General features: G+C 34.1%; 1 protein-coding gene across 1 annotated transcript in view; it reads right to left on the reverse strand.

Annotated features, from left to right (window-relative positions):
• Positions 1–16,559, reverse strand: part of LOC126755045 (arylalkylamine N-acetyltransferase 1) — a 64,967-nt gene extending 48,408 nt beyond the window's left edge. The window contains exon 1 of the mRNA XM_050467326.1: positions 16,400–16,559. The gene's annotated coding sequence lies outside the window, so the exon portion shown is untranslated. The remainder of the gene's footprint in view (positions 1–16,399) is intronic.
• Between the last annotated feature and the right edge of the window lie 2,446 nt (positions 16,560–19,005).

Below are 19,005 nucleotides of genomic sequence, written 5' to 3' on the forward strand. Positions count from 1 at the left end.
TTGTATTTTCAGGCAATCGCCAGTTTTCAAAAAAAAAAATTTTGTATTCCCTGAGGTAGGGACTATAACAGCATCCTTAGTGATTAAGAATTTCTTTTGATTTTTTTTTTTCAGACCACCAGGAGAGTCAGGATCAATGTCACCAGGATGCGCCATTTTTTTTTACACCTGTCTCTCCCCCCCCTCTAATTATTTTAATTTTTAATATTTTTTTGTAAAATTTGTTTTCTGTATTCTTAAGATATCAATAAAAACACCATAAAAAATGGATAGTAAAAATATTAATTGCCTGTTTTTTACGACACTTTAAAAATTACCTGAAATTCATGCTTCTAGAGTAGAATACCCGCTTAAAAGTCAATACAATAAATTAGTAAAATGCCAAAATCAACAACCGCTCGAAGTATTGCATAGAACAATGCAAGATTTAAATGGCAATGATAAATTTTTCGATGGTGCAGGTGGAAGAAAACTTTTGATCATGAAAAGGATCACGGGAAATATTCTTGAAGCACCCATTTTGACTGACAATTTGAATAGAGAAATGAGTTTGTTACAAAAAACCAGGCCTACGCAGACTACAGCTTCCCACTAGTTTGACTTTCCCCATGTCTATGAATAAGTTTTAAGTTTTAAAGCCAAAAATATCGATTTTCGATTTAGATATTGAACACTGATTATTTTTTCGATTGAAAAATATTTGTATTAATCATTTTCAAAATTAAATTAAGTGCAATCGCTTGCATTATTTTAGCAGCAACAATGTTTTCGTCCATATTTGTATATGCAGTGGCTATAATTGTGGTCATTCATAATTTAAAAAAAACTAATTTCATGTTGAATGTGAATCCACAAATTCAAACCTTTAAGTAATAAAGGCGGTTATTTTAAAAATCAATTTAACTACATACATATGTATGTATATGTATGTAAGACCTCAACTTTGCTGTGGCAGTTTGTTTAAAGATCGAACGCAGAGAAAGTATAAACGAACTCGTATAAAGTAATTTTTTACCTCCAGTGCGCTCTGCCCCATCTGCAATTCAATTTAAATGGCTTTTCTCCTATTCGAAACATTATTGTGAAAATCTGTTGGCAGTGGGTTGAACACTCAGGCAAACATTCTTCCATTCAAAGGTAAAAAATACCCCACAGTGTTTTGATCCGTGTACCATCTATCACTATCTATTCTATCAACAAGTGAATGCATATTATGTTCGAAAACAGAGAAGGCAATTCGCGGTCGTTTTCCCCTTCGTGCGATTGTGACAACCGAAAAGTTAGCATTTGTAAATAAATTATCTTCGGAATATCTCATCTTTGATATTTGTTACTTGTTTTCTGTTGCCACTTTATATTTACAGACGGGAGTGGTCCATTAAATGCTAGTTCTATCATGAGAGCATGCTGAATTTTGCTACGTAGCAATTGCATTTTGCCCTCTTACCGGAGAAATAAACTGTCATCATCAAATAAACCGACAGCAACGAGACGAGCAGCCAGCAAAAACAACAAAGGCTTAAAAAGAGGCTAGAGGAGGACCATTACGATGTTTATAATTTCGAAAAGGAAGTATTTTGTAAACATGTTGACAGATTGATTTTTTTACAGTCAACCAACTCATTCCAACGGTGCACCGGTGGGAAGCGTGCCTTCTCTACCAACAACAAAATGCTATGTAAATTTTCACACAAAAGGCAAAGAGGAAAACGACGGATGTGCGGAATAAACGCAAAAAATGCTGTCAGATTGCGCATCTGATGTTTTTCTTTTGCCACGGTAGACTGTTTCTACGAGGTCTCATGTATATACATAAGTACATACATGCGTATATGTACATACTCTTACACATATTAATATATTTGCATACGTACCGGTGCTTACAAGAAAACCGCTAAAGTCGATTTCAAGTAAGTGATTGTTGTAACTAGGCAACTACTTAAATATTTAATGTAACAATTTCAGAATTTTTACAAATCGAGTTGCGAGGTTATAATCATCAGCCAAGTTCAGAACGTCTGGTTGCAAGGTAAGATAAGGTTCTGCAAAATGAGTGGCGCCACAATTAGCAACGAAAAACAGCATTTGATTTGCATTCTTAATACGATTTTTTTAGAATTTCCCAGAAAAATGCTTTTCCTGATTTTTTCGCAACTGTATTACCACCATCTGAGCATTGATTTTTTGGCTGTTTAATTGAAAGGAATGCTGAAATTGTTGAATAGTTCAAAAAGCGAGTTTAAGTGAAGCGTTATAGAAACAAGAAAAGCGAACATGCTCCGAGGAAAATACTTACATATCTTTGGAAGAAATGGGCAAAATAAAAGCGTACCGCGAAATAGGGTTATCTCTAATGTAAGCCAACATTAAAAACGAAAAATTAAAAGCAGTTCCAAAGTTGACCAGTGGTCATAAAGTTGCCCGTATCGAATAGGGTAGAGAAAACATATGCTTAACTGGGGTCAGGTAAGTAATCAAAAAAAATTATTGCTTTGGATTTCGCTAAGTAAATTTTTACAGGTAATTGTTTCTGATGAAAAAAATTTAACGAAGATGGTTCAGATGGGTTCCAATGCAACTGGAGGGACTTACGGAAGGAACTAACCTACTTTTCTAAAATTTCGGTGGCGTCAGCCTTATGGTGTGGAATGATTTTTCTTGTAAAGATACGCTTCCACTGGTTTTCCAGTGGACATTTATGAACAATGAAGAGTATATGGGTGTCCTTCAAGAAAATCTCCTACCTTTTTCTACAAGAGAAACGGGAAGAAAGATGGCTTTTCCAGGAGGACAACGCCACTATTCATGTAAGTAGGGCAGCTAGGACTTGGCGTAAGAAGAATGCTTCCTTCCTAGAGAGCAAGAATGGATTTTTGAGAGCTTTGAATAGAGTCAGAAGAGATACGCTTAACAACTTAAAAAACAGCATTCCTCAAAGATTACTGCTTTGTTGGAAAATAATAGAGATCCAACTAAATACTAAGATTAAAATAAATTTGGTTGAAAACAAAAAAAATACGTATTTTAATTAGTCAACTGTAGTGGTGATAAAGTTGTGTCACGGGGTGTACCATATATACTTTCGCCCAGCATTATTACGCTCATTACTTTTTATATTCTAGCCGTTATTGCTTTCTTGCCAATATTTCATTATGCGCTTTTGTAATGAGTTTGCTGATGCTTATCTGATGAGCCCAGGTATTACAAAGAGCGTATTTCTATGTAAATTGACAATTTTTTGCGGGAACATTCGCTCGTTTTAATTTTACTTAAATAGTAAGAGTGGAAAGTAAGCTTTTTAAACGGAAATTCGCATCCAAATAGTATTCTATATACCACATACATACATATGTATATATGTACATACAAAAGTGTCTGTATACATCTGAATGTAATCTCTTAAATTTTTCAGTTCTAATTGGTATGTATGAACATAAGTACAAACATATACAAATAAATGTACATATGAAGTCATTAGCCTAATGGCAAAAGAAGAAACATGCTCTTTCTTTTATTCTTTCTTCGATTTGTCGAAAACGCAAAGTTTATTTGAAAACTTTGAGCGAAAGTTTCGCATTCTCCTAATAGGAAAAGGGGATTGAATATGCTTACGAAAAAAGTTTTGCTAGCGAATACTAAAGCACACATACCACTTGTATAAAGTAACTGGAAACATAAAGAAAAACAAGAAAAAACGTTAACTTCGGCTGCACCGAAGCTAATATACCCTTCACAGGTGCATTTCTTTTAGTAACTATGTGTTCAGTTTGTATAGAAGCTATATGCTATAATAATCCGATCTGAACAATTCCTTCGAATATTACATTGTTGCCTCAGAAAATAATCCTTACCAAATTTCGTGAAGATACCACGTCAAATGCGAGAGTTTTCCATACAAGCTCTTGATTACGATCGTTCAGTTTTTATGGCAGCTATATGTTATAGTGGTCCGATATCGACAGTTCCGACAAATGAGTAGATTCTTGAAGAGAAAATGACGTTTGCAATATTTCAAAAGGATATCTTAAAAACTGAGGGACTAGTTCGTATATATACAGACGGACGGACGGACAGACAGACTAGAAGACTAACATACTCATGCTAAGCTCAACATACTGATCATTTATATACATATACTAGAGCAGGCCTGTCCAACATACGGCCCCCGGGCCACCATCCGGCCCGCATAGGCCCTTCATCCGGCCCGCCATCTCTTATAGTCTTTGGGCATCCCAGTTGTATAGGCCTAAAACACGTGATGGATAAAGTAGTGCAGACAGTTAATTTTATACGCGCAAGAGGGCTTAACCACAGACAGTTCCAGGCTTTTCTGGCTGATGTCGGTTCAGATCACGAAGACATTGTATACTTCAGTCGCGTTCGCTGGCTCAGCAGAGCAGCTACACTAAAACGATTATATTCCCTGCTGGACGACTTAAAGATTTTTCTTGGCAACAAAGACCAAGAAATTACTTTCCTTACTGATGAGGAGTGGTTGGAAGATCTGGCTTTCCTGGTTGATATAACTAAATATCTTTCTGATCTTAACTTGAAACTGCAAGGGAAAGACCAACTATGCACACAGTTATACGAACACGTTCTAGCTTTCACATAAAATCTTTTGTTGTTGGAAAAGCAGCTGGAACAAAAGCAGTTGATTCATTGGGAGACCTTATCTACAAGAAAGCAAGATACCTTGGATTTTGACAAGTACGTGTTGATGTTACAAAGATTAAGGAACGAGTTTGACGACAGATTCGCAGACTTCAAATCACAAACTCCCTGCATGAAATTGAAACACTTTCATGCTCCATTTTGATGTTGAAATTGAAAGCGCTGCGCTAAATTTACAGCTGGAGTTAATAGAATTGCAAAGCAGCTCTCATCTAAAAACAGCATATAATAATTGTCTTCCAAACTTAATTGAATTTTACAAAAAGTATATTACACCCAGTCAATACCCAAACCTTACTAAGCTGGCTATTCAACATATTTCTTTATTTGGTAGTACATAAGTTTGCGAGCAGCTGTTTTCTCGCATGAAATTTAACAAATCAAAAACCAGATCATCTTTATTAGATAGCCATCTTAAAGGCATTTTGCGCATAGCCACTTCTAAAACTCCAGCTGACATAGATGCGCTGTGCAAACAGAAAAAATGTCAGACATCTCATTAATTAGATTTTAAAAATAAGAATATCTTTATATGCTGAGGCCATAGTTACATTAATAATAATATATTAAGATTTATGTGATGCTGCTTTTTATAAATAAATAAATATACCAAAACTGAAGGTAAACCTGGCCCTTCACAAAATTGTGTTGGACGGGCCTGTACTAGAGCAACCGTTCACGCTTCGCTGTGGCTGATACATAGATAATACTACTACTACCATCTATACGATTTCTATTAGTTGCAATATAACTATTCGTTAATAAGATATAGCATTTTTCTGAAGCAACTTGTGTTAGTTTACAAAAAAATTGATCATAAAGCATTTCGTGTAATAATAAAGCATTGCTTTTTGGGGAACCGAGGACAATGATGCTCTAAAGAGGAGAAAGCTCTGTACAAAGTGGTTGCCTCGCAAGTTCATAATCCAACAGAACAACGAATAACTGATTCTGAGATGTGTTTGAAATAAAACCGAATTTTTGCGTCGGTGTGTGACAATAGCAACATAGCTCCATCATTTCTCACTGGAGTTCAACCGACAGTCATTCTAGTGGACTGCACATGGTGAACCGGTTTTCAGGCGCGGAAAGACGATAAAATCGGCTGGATTACTGAGCCAGTTATAATCTATTTCACGCGTATTTGGTTGCAGTTCTTTTCTACTATTCCAAATACTTAGCAATTGTATTAGTTTTGAGGACGAATCTGTTTAAAATTGTACGCATATATTCAAGGAAAGGAGGATGATATGAAATATAATCTTTGCATATATGAGTTGAATTAAATTTTGACAAAAAGAGATAAAATGTATCCTATGTCCTTACCCTGGTTCTAAGCTACCTTCCCACCAATTTTCAGTTAAATCGATTCAGCCGTTCTTGACTATAAATGGTAGTAACTAACACAACTTTCTTATATATGTATATGTATATAGCCGGAATAAAAAAAGCAGGCGACCGAAATTTAATAATTCAAATATTTGACAAATAAAAATATTGAAAAACAAAACAAACAAAAATTGAAAAAAAAATTTGTATGGAATGTTACTTTTTGGTAATTTTCCAATTTCTCTTAACATTTAGGAGGATAAAAAATAGATGTTGTCCGATTCTCCACCCTAGCCGATATGCACGCTAAGATTCACGAAAATCGGTCGAGCGGTTTCAGAGGAGTTCAATAACGTACACCGTGACACGAGAATTTTATATATTAGATGTATACTTTATAGGGTCTCCGACGCTTATTCTGGGTGTTACAAACTTCGTGGCAAACTTAATATACCCTGTTCAGGGTATAACAAGAAGTCGTTACAAATGTAAGAAGTAAAAATGTCAACCAAACATTGAAAATAAATGTCGCTTTAACGGTTCACCCATATTATTTCTAACTCTTTATGTGTAAAGCTAATTCGGCACTTGAGATACAAAGATTTAAATTTCAATTCATGTATGTATATTTGCTGTCTGCTCTCTTGTGAAGAAAATTATATGTGAAAGCAAAGTTATCGAGTTGAATTGATGCAAGAGGGTAAGCGGATATTTCGCAATTTTCAATGTAGCCAAGTTTTTTTTTGCATACTTTAGCTCACTTTCATTATTGTGAATGGTTCAAATAACGATTGAAACTAAAAGTTTATTTTTTTCTTGTATTTTTAAAAAATAAGACTTACAATCATTTATGATTATTTATAGAAAACCAAAATAAATGGTTACTGCAATGTTTTTTAACGCGAAAAAATAATTTCTCCACTGAGAAAGAAATAGGTTTATGGCGCATGCGTTTGAGAATATGCTAGTGTAAACCTGCACCACAAGTACTATAATTTGAACGATTCTCTAAAAGTAAGGTTTGCCGAATCGAAGACAGCTATTTTTAACTTTTAATTGTTTTTATCAATTTCATTAAATAAAAAGTAACTCTATCTTTTCGAACGAAAACCGTTGACTTAAAGTTCAGAATCTAAGGAGAGATAAGATAAGTGAAACTAATGAGATATTAAGGCAAGACACCAAATCTTTCCATAATTTATCAGATTTTGCTAGAAATTTTATTAGTACTTAAAACTCGTTAACTTCGGTTGCAGCGGAGCTATTATACCCTTCACAAATACAAATGATTTTATATAGTAACTTGATTTTGATCGATTATTTAATATGACGCTATTGCTATAGTGGTTCGATCTGAGCAATTTTATCGGGAATTGGGCTGCTGCTATAAACAATAATTCGTGCCAGACTTCGTGAGTATGTGTCGTTAAATAAAAGAGTTTGTCATACAAGAACATGCTCTCGATCGTTCAATTTGTGTGTCAGCTAAACCCTATAGTGGTTGGATTTCGGTGGTTCCGAAATTATCAGCTTATTGGAGAGAAAAGATGCAAAATTACAATTCAATACCTCAAAAACTGAGGGATCAGTTCGATTATACAGACAGAGGGACACATGGACTAATTCGACTAAGCGCGACATGCTGATCGCCGTTTCTTCTGGGTGTTACTAACTTCGGGGCAAACTTAATATACCCTATTCAGGGTATAAATATACATTTAAGATAAATTACAAAGTGATACTCTAGAAACTAAATAGTAATGGAAGGAAAAAGCATAACATACAAAAACTGACATATTTATATGTATGTATTATTCCTTTTTTACACTCTCGCACAATTAAATTTATTTACGAATATACATACTAACATAAGTCATGCTTACTTACTACTTGCATCTACATAGTACATATAGTACTTACATACTTATGAATATATGTGCACACCTCCGTAAACATACATAGGTACATACATACATACATTTGTCAAAAAAGCGTTTCTTTTTTTGCCAAGAATAATTAAGAATGTATGTATGTATATAAGTAAATAAATATAATATAAGCGAGACACAATAACTATAAAAAAATATTGTAAACAAATTTGGTGTTTTCATACATAAGTACATACTATAACTAGTTGAATAATTCAGTTGAAGAATTTCTTAGCAATACTTCCTTTTAGAAAGTGAAAGTTGTCATGCAGTAAAATTATTTAACTGATCTGGAAGGAAAAAAAAATTAATTTATTATTTGTTTATACATTTATATAATATATACAAGTCAGGAGTTTTATATTGTATTCTCACTTTAGTAAATTACACACAAACATATACATTTACAACATATCGCTCATTTGCTGCAACGTCGTCATAACTCAAAAAACGTGATTTTTGAGTTAAGGATGCAGAATTGTTCGTTATATCATACTTCATGTTGAGTGAAAAATTCATATGAATACCTCTTATATGCTCCGCTTGAGAAGAGGTGTAAGGTTGGAGTCAGTTGAAAACTTTTAACGCGTTTTCTGGCAAATCGATTTTTTTGACTTATGCCGGTCTTGCAGCAAATGAGCGATATATGTATGTACATATATACTTATTTACAATTATAAATTGTAAATCAGAATATACATACATATGTCTAGGCCGTTATAGGTAATTTTACAACTATTTAGTACGGCATGAACCTCAATCCAATAATATTTGATTTCTTTTGTATCACCTAAATGCCAGAAAACGAAAACTTACAAAGAGTCGTAACTAAGTTCCAAATTAAGGTACGTTAGTTGAGGGGATTCATGTATCTAGGAACAACTGTTGGTCAAAAATCTTACAGTGAGCGTATACCCTACCTGTAGCCAACTCAACCAAACTTGCTGGAAAGAGTTTTTTTAGCGTTTCTTCATACACTGTGAAAATGGGTAAAAAACAATAGTAACCACGACCACTCTGCATATACATATGACGGTTTTGTTGAGAACTACTAAAAATGCGATAGCTTACTGGACGCAACCAAGAGGCACAGAAGAGCTTTATAGACTCGGGTGTAAAAATTGTGTGGGTGTCCCACTAGAAAATCAAATATAAGTATATATACATATGAAGTTATCAGAATATAACTATGCATAAATAATGCCTTCAAAGTATTCCACTTACTCGTATAATGAAATATGAATCATATCACGCCCCAAAAATTGTTGAAATCAGCCTACAACTTTTCAAGGACCCAGACACCAAATATGTGCGGCCCATATATGACTGATTTCTACCGAACATAGCGGTCAGTATTGAAATTCGGGGAAAATATTTTTTATGACGACGTATGCCCTTATGTCTTTAATGGTTCAATACTTACCTTAGCCCCATATACCTAATATAAATTATTCAGAATTTCCGGAAATTTCAATGAAATACAAAAATGAGCCTCTTTGAAATAACAGTCTATCCTCTTGCCTAAAGTGGATGAAATCAGCGCAATAATCTCAACAAATATCTGAAGGTCCTACTCCTGGAGTTGCGATAATTTAAATCTTTGGCCACAACCGAACTTAGCCTTGCTTACTTGTTGAGTGTATATGTACATATATCTCATTTTAATATACATACAAACCTATATTATAGCAATCTTCTAAATTTTATTTTTTCCTTTGTTTTGTTCAAGAATCTTTCATTTGCCAGTTTCCATTTTTCTTTTTTCTTGTCCAACGTTTTATGATTTCATTTTTCATGGTTCCTTGATCCCATAGCACCAAAAGATAATGGCTGTTTTTAATTCGCCAAGCGTTACACTCAGCGAATTCAACTTGCCGATATCGGACCACTATAACATATAGCTGCCATATAAACTGAACGATCGGAATCAAGTTCTTGTATGGAAAACTTTCACATTTGAAAATGTATCTTCACCAAATTTGGTATAGATTATTTTCTAAGGCAACAATGTAATCTCCGAAAAAATTGTTCAGATCGGATTACTATAGCATATAGCTTCCATACAAACTGAACACTTAGTTACTAAAAGAAATGCACTTATGAAGGGTATATTAGCTTCGGTGCAGCCGAAGTTAACGTTTTTTCTTGTTTACATTACCTTCAACTATTTTTTCAAGCAAATGTTATCCTCAGAGATTTAAGTCATTTTAGTGATATACATATGTACATACAATACATACATACATATGTATGTATTCAATCTGATTGAAAATATATATGTACATACATATACTCATTAGGCTTATCCAAATAGAGTTAACTGCTTCTTCTATCCCGTTGACCCTGGTTATTTCTGTAAATGACCATGAACTTACAAACTCACAAAATCAAATACATATACATATATATGTACATATACATAGTATGTTGGAAGCAACCAACCGTGGAGAAAGTGTACAAGCAACCATCTATTTTCACATACATATGTACATATGTATATGGTACCGTAAGTACGAGTAAATAAAATCACACAACCACATACATACAAATGTATGTACCCATGCCCATACAAAGCTTCAACACTTGGCAGCTCACATTCCAAAGGATCAATCTGCTTTATTCGATACAATATTAATCCAAGTGAAATAATTGGAATAACATTGTAATCCAGGATTGGGCACTTCAAATGACGGATATTACATACATACATAAGTATGTCTGGTATGTACGTATGTATATACATACATATGCCGCAGTAAAATTAACTAGTTTTAGATTACTTTACAACTAGTAGAAATACATTTTCTTGCTCAAATAGTTAGAAAACTTTTTTTTATCAGTTAGAAACCCATAAATCTCATACCGGTTCAAAAAACATGTTGATAAAATTTTTTGAGCAAAAACATTAGCCGACCAATATAACTCATTGGAAACCGTTCTATACATAATTTGTAACCATGTCAGACGCACTAAAAAGCTCGACACTTAATCTAATCTTATCTTAGCTATCCACTTCTACTAGACTATACATATGTATGTATGTACTTGTATGTATGCCGCACGGGATGTGAGTGCAGGCTAAGATTCCATATCGACTAATATTTTTATTCAAAATAAAAGTTTTTATAGGAAAATGTTTCTGGATTAGAGAGAATTATAATCTAATAATTTCCCTACTAGGACACGAGTATGTAATTTAATTATGTACTATATGAAGTACAAACAAGCCAGTATATATGAATGTATACTTATTTGAAAATAGAAATATTTGCGTCAGTCGAGCCCCTACAGGAAACTTCTGATGGGTTCACCATTACACCTACATATATTGGTTATGTGAGATGGGAGCTTTAATTAAATTATAATATTTTTAGTTAATTTTCATTTTTATTAAGGCATTTTTCAATTGTGAAATATTCATGAATTGGAGTATTATGCACTCAGGGTTGTTGGGAGCAGTCAGCATGAAATTAGGTACAATTTTATTTCAAAATTCCTTATATTTTTGATGCATTGTTTTCTTATATCTACATATGTACTTATTTTAATCAAAAGTTTTACATTTATTAAAGAAATCAAATTTATATTATATACAGCGAAAAACACTCATTTGTGAAAAATGTACAGTTATAACAGACAATTTTCAGCTAAAATAGATTTATGGTCAGCGATGTTCGAGCGAAAAGCTTGAGAGCGAGCAGTATGGATATATTGTTAACTTCCTTCCAAATATCGATGTGTTAAAAAGAGATGAAAAGTCACACATTTATACGTGTCTTTACATCAGTTTTGGCACACTACCTTTAAGAAAATGATAGAAACTTTGTTCCAAGTAATGGCAAAATTGTTTCAGCTGAGGCTGTCGAATCACCGATACAATGAATGTCACAGTTCTCTTAGGGGCTTTAATACTTGTATGACTTTGGCACGTGTATGCGTGTGTGTATGGGAGAGTGCAATGTGGTCAGCAATCACGTGCATGGCTGATCGAAATGTAGCAGATTGATGAGGAAGACGGAGTGAAAAAGAATTAATAAATAAAAGAGCATTGATTGAATCTGTATAAGGACATGGCATTCGAAGTGCTTGCATTAAATCGACAAATTAATTGAAAACCAACACTTGATATGTATGTTTAAATGCTAGCGTAATCATATATCATATTGGTGAAACATGTGTATCAGACATGTTGCTATTAAAGTCAGACGAGTGGTACAAAATTAAAAGTTCCTTCAGCTGGTCAAAAAGGATTTAAGATTTGGAAAAACCAAAGGCACCCTTAATAGTAATGGTACACAAGGAAGGTAAAGTATTGTCTCCGCAAGGTTCGATACTTTGTAGCAAACACTCTGTTCGAAGCATTGCCAGTATTCTCTCAATCCAAAAACCAAAAAAACAAGCTTTCGATATTTTTCTAAAAAAAATACTTGCATAACAGAGTAATAACATAAATATTTTTTAATAAAAATATTAAAATTGTTTTCTTGACAGTCACTACCTGTTTTTGCTGTATACATAATTTCCCCCCAACACATAAAAATAAACAATCACACTGAAATGACTTGTAGTTCGGACAGTATATCGCCAGACTTGGACATAGCAAGAGGGTGTATGGAGTTGTATGTATATTTGTTGTGGTCGCGTTGGTTGTTAGTGGTTTCCGAATTGCCCAATACCACCTTGCCTGCGATGTACTCAACACTCATGACTTCGTAAAAGTTCAGTAAAATTTCTTTCATAATAAAAAGAACAAGTTTCCAAAATAAAATATTTGGGGATGCGTTCATAAATATTGAATACCACCATAATACTTATCAGTGTCTGGCTCTACTCCAGGAGTCATTGCCCTGGTTGAGGACAAGACGTCTAAAAGGCGTGTATGTAACTGGTCAATGCTAAGGAAAAGTCCGTTAAATCGAATCGAAAACAGCAAAAAGCAACATTTGCGGCGATAATGCATTGAAAGTGCTCGGTGATTTTTAAAAAGCCGTTTGAGAGTCTAGCATGTTGAAGTCCCAGATTGTTAGTTGTAAACTTATGATGCTTAGCATATGAACATCTACATATGCGTACATTGAAAGCATTATAATTGAATTAAATGGGCTAAAAATTGACCAAGGAAGATTTAACCAAATCATCTGTTTCCATTTATTAATATCATACAGACATGCTTATCAGAAAAAAACTTCGATTCCCTATTTACAAGCCAACTCCATTTAAGTTGAAGTTTTGAAACTTGGTATTAACGATATCAAGTCAACCCGTCAACAAAAAACGATCAGTTGAAGCATTGTCAACTTTTTTGTTTGCAACACAGTGCCTGGATTACTACGAGTAATACTAAAAACCTTCAAGAGATTTTGTTTATTTATTAGGTGCAGACAGACAGCCACTTGACATTTAACTCGTCTCGTCATACTAATCATATAATCAATATACATATATACATATATATGTATGTATATCCCCATTTCTAACACGATTTTATTTAGGTGAAACAAACAACTGTTAAGTGAACAAAACTGTTATACTCTGTAGCAAAATGTTACAAGTGTATAAAAATGTAGCGAAATACTCGTAGCTCTTTGTTTGACAAAATCATGAATAGATTACAATAACATCATATGAGCTTATTTGGAAGGTTATAAACTCACTTTTGGAAGTTTTATTACCACATTTTACTTCTCGTCAGCGAAAATTATACTTAAATCATCCTCAAATGAGATTATATGTTTGGGACATAAACTCAACCGAAGAGGCTATATTTATAGAGTCAATGTGATTTTTATTGAGCGCCAAACCATTAATATATTTTTATAACATTAAAGAAAACCTATAAATCTGATTTCATTAAAAACCACACATTTTGAGCAACCTAAAACATTATAAGTACATATAGAACGTATTGTACTTGAAAGGACGCAAAAACCCCAAATATCAGTTATATGGAGGCTAAATCAAATTGTCACTGGAAGTTCTTTATATAAGGATGTGGGGCCAAGGGAAGTTTCAAGCTGATTCATCCCATTTTTTTAACAAGGGTACATTATTATCAAAGAAACACCTTATCCGAATTTCAATAACATATCTCACACATTAACCGATATATACGGCAAAAAGAACCATACGCACTGTGGTCCCCATATTCCGTATGTGGGGGCTTTAAGAGTAATAATCCGATTTTGACAATTTTTAGATCATACCATACCTCAAAAGTAAAATTTTTTCGAACTTTTATTTGAATATATTCACTGGTGCTTGATTTGTGTACCGGAAAGTAAAATAATCATATGGAATTTAAAATTGTGTTATATGGAAAGTAGACCTATTATGCTCTCTTGTATCATCCTGGGTGTAAAATTTTATGACTCTTGATTTTATTATCACGCTTTTCGTAGTAACAAAAGTAGGCGTTTTTATAGGATTTATCTTCAACGAATTCGGCTATTGTAACTTTAGCAATGTGGTTTATATGTACATTAAACCTATTAGAGGGCGGCGGCCACGGCCATTTTAACGAAATTTTTAGCCCGCCTGTGCCCCTTGCTGCCGCAAACCCCAGTTCGGCATGGTAGAAAATCTTGCGAAATTCGTGGAAATGCACTTTTTGAAAAAAATTAAGCTTTTGCTCCTCCTCAGTCATTTGGGTCCTTAGCAACTATAGACTTTTTAGGTTGCGCTAGTCCAAAGTAAAAACATTTCGCCTGCATCATTGATAACTACCGTCGACTAAAAAAATGTAGAGCTGCGCATAATTTTTATAAACATCCCTAGGAGGTACTTTCGATCCTTCCACACATTTGACGAGATTTCTTTCAATATAAATTATAACATTTTTCAATTTTATTATTTATTCACCTTTTCATGAGCAATAACTGAATCGAATTAATTTTTCGTTTAAAAGTTTGCAGCTGTTACACTACTCAACAAATCTGAAGGAAATATTTTCGACTGATTTCTAAGAGGCCTTGTGGGGTATTGGAGGTGTCCTGATTACGAATTGAGTTCCAAAATTTTTTATCACATATACCCCTGCACTATTTCAACACAAAAAATTCTACGTTTTATAAAACTTTTACTAAATTTTCGGTTTTAGCAACCCAATTATCTGTCAATTCTTAACTTTTATACCCTGAACAGGGTATATTAAGTTTGTCACGATGTTTGTAACACCCAGAAAGAAGCGTCGCAGACCTTATAAAGTATATATATAAATGATCAGTATGTTGAGCTGAGTCGATTTAACCATGTCCGTCTGTCTGTCTGTCCGTCTCCGTCTGTATATATTCGAACTAGTCCCTCAGTTCTTAAGATATCGTTTTGAAATTTTACAGTTTTCATTTGTCGGAACGGCCGATATCGGATCACTATAACATATAGCTGCCATATAAACTGAACGATCGGAATAAAGTTCTTGTATGGAAAACTTTCACATTTGACAATGTATCTTCACCAAATTTGGTAAGGATTATTTTCTGAGGCAACAATGTAATATTCGAAGGAATTGTTTAGATCGGATTACTATAGCATATAGCTTCCATACAAACTGAACACATAATTACTAAAAGAAATGCACCTGTGAAGGGTATATTAGCTTCGGTGCCGCCGAAGTTAACGTTTTTTCTTGTTTAGATTGGCAATTTCAACTGAACTTAGTAATAACGGCACTATTTGTTCAAATTATTTATATTTTCTTTAATTCTTAATTTAATTGAGTTTTTTTAGTTCGACCCGATTGAATGGTTTCGCTTCAATACACTTTGAGGACAATTAGGTGGTGATCAGACAATATGCAAAATACTCAGCAAAGTAAAAGAAGTTGGGAGCGCAAATTGAGACTTGACATGGTAAAGAAGTTAAAGCTTCTGCTGAAAAATATAATTCCTTTTAGCAAAGCAACATATGTATGTAATGATCGCCGACTAATTGAAAAGTTGACAGCAAAAAAATCGTTTAAATTTGGGCGAATCAATGTTAACAAATTAATTAAGAAAATAGGGTCACTTTCAAAAGTGCAGGTCGAACAGCTGATTTTGAAGTTTGCGATTTTTCACTGGATTTTTCGGTTTTCGAGCATGTCGCAAATTAAATAAATTCTTATAAATAAACAATATCTGCGTTTGCACTTATATTACCAATAATATCAGTGAGTTTTATACCAGTAAATCATTACCGTTAAATTGCTTACTTCCTCGAACTTTGAAATGTGTGTTTATGCACTTATATTTTGAATTTATCAGCTGCGAGCTGAGATACGTAAGCATTTTAATGATTTCAGTTATTATATATTTCAAAACATTACCGCTAATTGGAGGATGATGATTTGTCACTTTTGTCATACACAATTTGCCACTTTGTAGCACTTAAGTAAACATTTCAAACAACTCATCAACGTAAAAACTTCAAAATATGTCAACACTACTTACCCGTCCGTAAAATATTCTATATGCAAAGTTGCTAATACTTACATAACTGTTTGAATGAAAATGAAAAGGTAACGGTTTGCGTCAAATGGCAACGAAATATTTCGAAACAAGTCAAAAAGCTTTAAAACACACAATTAGATTTCAGAAATACTACCGATGCGATGTACTACCAAGGCGCCGAGTTTGATACTAAAATTTTTGTGAAGTAAACAAACCAATTCAACCTCACAGAAATGAAGCAGTGCCGGGCTGGGTGATAAGCTTTGGCCCAGCAGTTGGCATTCTCCATTAGAACAAGGGATGTCTGATTACCGCGCTGATAGTAAAGTTAGGCACGAAATGGTTGTATATGTATACTACATAGTTTTCATTCCACCACCCAAGCGACATTGAGCAGAACTCAAGTGCTCTCTCGAAATGCTCGAACGCGCCTCACTAAAACGCGGACTTCACTCAATTTGCATTCCCCAGTATGTTAAATGATAAGAAAGCCATCGACAATTTAAGTTGACAAAAAGTTCTGTGCACGACAATTCACTCATACATACATACTTAACATGTGTAGGGAAATGATTTTATCAGCATAGCGAATGTGAACATTAGATAAGCTCAAGTGTTGTGTACATATGTACATATGGCAAAATAATTCTCATAGTTAGGTAATTTAGCGATAAGTGATTCGAGAAGTAATACAGATTGGTGGAAAGTGTGTATATACAAGGTCTGTCGCAAAAGAAACAGAACTTTTTAAATATAACTATTTCTGGTAGCGCCACCTATTGGTAGGTATATGAAATAAAAAGTTTGATCTCTTGTTGACATTTCGTAAAAATTTTAAGACAATTGGATAACTACAATCGATGTTATCGATCAAAAAGTGACAGCAGCTTTTGGTCATCGGTCGTAAAATGCATTTTGAACAAAGAGCAAATATTAAATTTTGTTTTAAACTTGGGAAAACGTTTACTGAAACATTTCAAATGTTGAAAAAAGTTTATGGTGATCAGTGCCTATCCCGTAGTAATGTGCATGAGTGGTTTAAGCGATTCCAAGAAGGTCGTGAGGACCTCTGTGACGACCAGAAGTCGATCGTCTTTAGAAGTCAAAAATAAAGACAATGCTGATTTGTTTTTACGATTCCGAGGGTATTGTACACCGAGAGTTCGTCCCACCTGGCTAAACGATTAATGCTGTGTTTTACCTTGGTGTTATGAAGGGTCTTTTGTCACGCATTCGTCTTGCTCGACCACAATACCGTGAGGCAGGGTCCTGGCGCCTGTTGCACGATAATGCGCCGTGTCATCGGTCGACGCTTGTCACTGATTTTTTGACAAAAAACTCCATATTAACCATTAATCACTCACCCTACTCACCTGATCTGGCACCCTATGATTTTATCTACTTGGAAAACTTCATTTGCCCATGAAAGGACACTGGTTTCAGGACATTTCAGCTATCCAAAAGGCGACGACCGATATTCTCAAGAGCATTCCGAAAAATGACCTTAAACACTCATTTGAACTGCTAATTGACCGGGCTAAATGCTGTATCGAAGCACAAGGAAACTACTTTGAATAAAAAAATATACATTACTTTTGAAAAATATTTTTTTTTGCTGTTTTTTTAACAGGCCTGTTTCTTTTGCGGCAGACCTTGTATATGTATGTATGTATCTCACAAGATCTTGAGACGGGACATTTCGTGTGCGAACATTTATACTCTTGCAACTTGCAAGAATCAAATCAAATTCGTGAAAGCTAAAATTATATTAAAAACCTCTTCAATTGATATGTGTAATATGTGCTAATAACTCGACCGAAGAGGCTAAATTTAACATAATGTTGTTGACGTGGTAGACGTCAACCATAGGTTCGGAATTCGTTATCTTAGTGATATGAGATTTAGGCCAAGGTATAGACCAGTTCCATTCTAATGCAGCGTTAAACCACATAATTTTTAAGAAAACTTGTCCATTTAGATACATTACAATATCACAAGTTTTGAACAACTTGAACGGTTTATGGTAAACAGGTGAAAAGATGGAAATCCTTTTTGAGATACAATCAAAATGCCACAGACCAATAAAATGTTACCAGGCTTCATTAAGGTACCTCACACACAATCACCAATAAAAAAGAGTAAAGTTATTCTTTTTCAGCACAACAGTACACTGTTATGGGTAAAACATGCTCTCCCATTTTCATTGAGATAACTCACATATTATCCCACATATGTAGTGTGAAGTCCCCCGAATGTTCGAAAATCTGTGTATTAGTTTTATGGGTATAAGGGTACTTGACCTGATTTAACCTATTTTGGACACACAAACATACCATTGTCAGGAGGAGATTATCCTTGAATTTCAATTATATAACTCAGACATTGACCGATGTTTACGATAAATAGCAGGTGGCTTTTTTTTCGGTACCTGAAGGCTTTAGCATTTTGACTCGATTTGGGCAATTTTTGGTCTTAAGGTGGCATATTTCAAAGGCAATTCCTATTCGTGCAAAATTTTATCCTGTTATATTAATTACTCCTCGATTTTTATATTGGGAAATGAAAGATTTCGGTCTTTTCACCTTGTAAGATAGAACTATTAAAGTAATACTATATACCTAATTTGGTTGATATTGGTCGAGTATTAC

The sequence above is a fragment of the Bactrocera neohumeralis genome, chromosome 4 (assembly GCF_024586455.1).
Source record: "Bactrocera neohumeralis isolate Rockhampton chromosome 4, APGP_CSIRO_Bneo_wtdbg2-racon-allhic-juicebox.fasta_v2, whole genome shotgun sequence".
Classification (NCBI taxonomy): Eukaryota; Metazoa; Arthropoda; class Insecta; order Diptera; family Tephritidae; genus Bactrocera; species Bactrocera neohumeralis.